This window comes from Elephantulus edwardii, unplaced genomic scaffold (assembly GCF_000299155.1).
Source record: "Elephantulus edwardii isolate Elephantulus edwardi_28Jun2011 unplaced genomic scaffold, EleEdw1.0 scaffold00012, whole genome shotgun sequence".
Taxonomy (NCBI): Eukaryota; Metazoa; Chordata; class Mammalia; order Macroscelidea; family Macroscelididae; genus Elephantulus; species Elephantulus edwardii.
The window spans coordinates 16,376,234-16,377,073 of record NW_006399762.1 but is presented as its reverse complement, the minus strand read 5'-3'; positions in this window follow the sequence as shown (position 1 = coordinate 16,377,073).

The following is an 840-nucleotide window of genomic DNA, read 5'->3' as shown; positions in this document are numbered from 1 at the left end:
CATTTACAAGGAATTTTTTTCATTATTTGCTTCTCTTGATTATCGATAAAAACACAGAGAACCATGACTTGGGGTCTTCAGTCAAGAACTGCTGGCCCCCTGTTTTATGCTCTCTGTTCTATCTCATTCCTGACTGTCTGTCTCATTATTAGTAATTATAAAACTACTTTACCCTCGGTGTGCAACACTTCATTGTCTGTTCCACTGTCAGCAGCTGTCCTGGCATCACAGCTGATCTTGTGCTTCTGCAATGATTCTTTCCACAGATGTAATCAATCAGTTTCTGAATAGTTCACTAAAATGCCAAGAAGCCGTTTCAAATGTTAAGATGCCTTCAAAGGGAAGAAATCAAGAGGTTAAAGATTTGTACAGAATATTTCAATGGGCAGCTTGCAAAGACAAAGCAAAGTATTATAATGAAATGTGCAAAGAGCTAGAGTCAGAAAATTGAAATGAAACACTCATTCGGCATTTCTCAAGCTTAAGAAACTAAAGAACAAATTTAAGCCTTGAGTTTTAATACTTAACTGTGCTGTGGGCAATATATTGAATGATGCAGATGGAAGGATCAAAAGAAGATTAATGAAATACAGAGTCACTCTACCACAAAGAACTGGCTGAAACAGAACCTTTTTAGAAAGTAGCATATGATCAAAAAGCAATGGTAAAAAAGGAAGAAGTTCAGCTGTTCTGTATAAATTGGCAAAAAATAAGGCCCCAGGAGTTGATGAAATACCAATGAAATATTTTAACAGACTGGAAAAGATCCATATTTATTTCTATTTTCAAAATTGGTGATATTAAAGAATGTGGAGATTATCGAACAATATAACTAATATT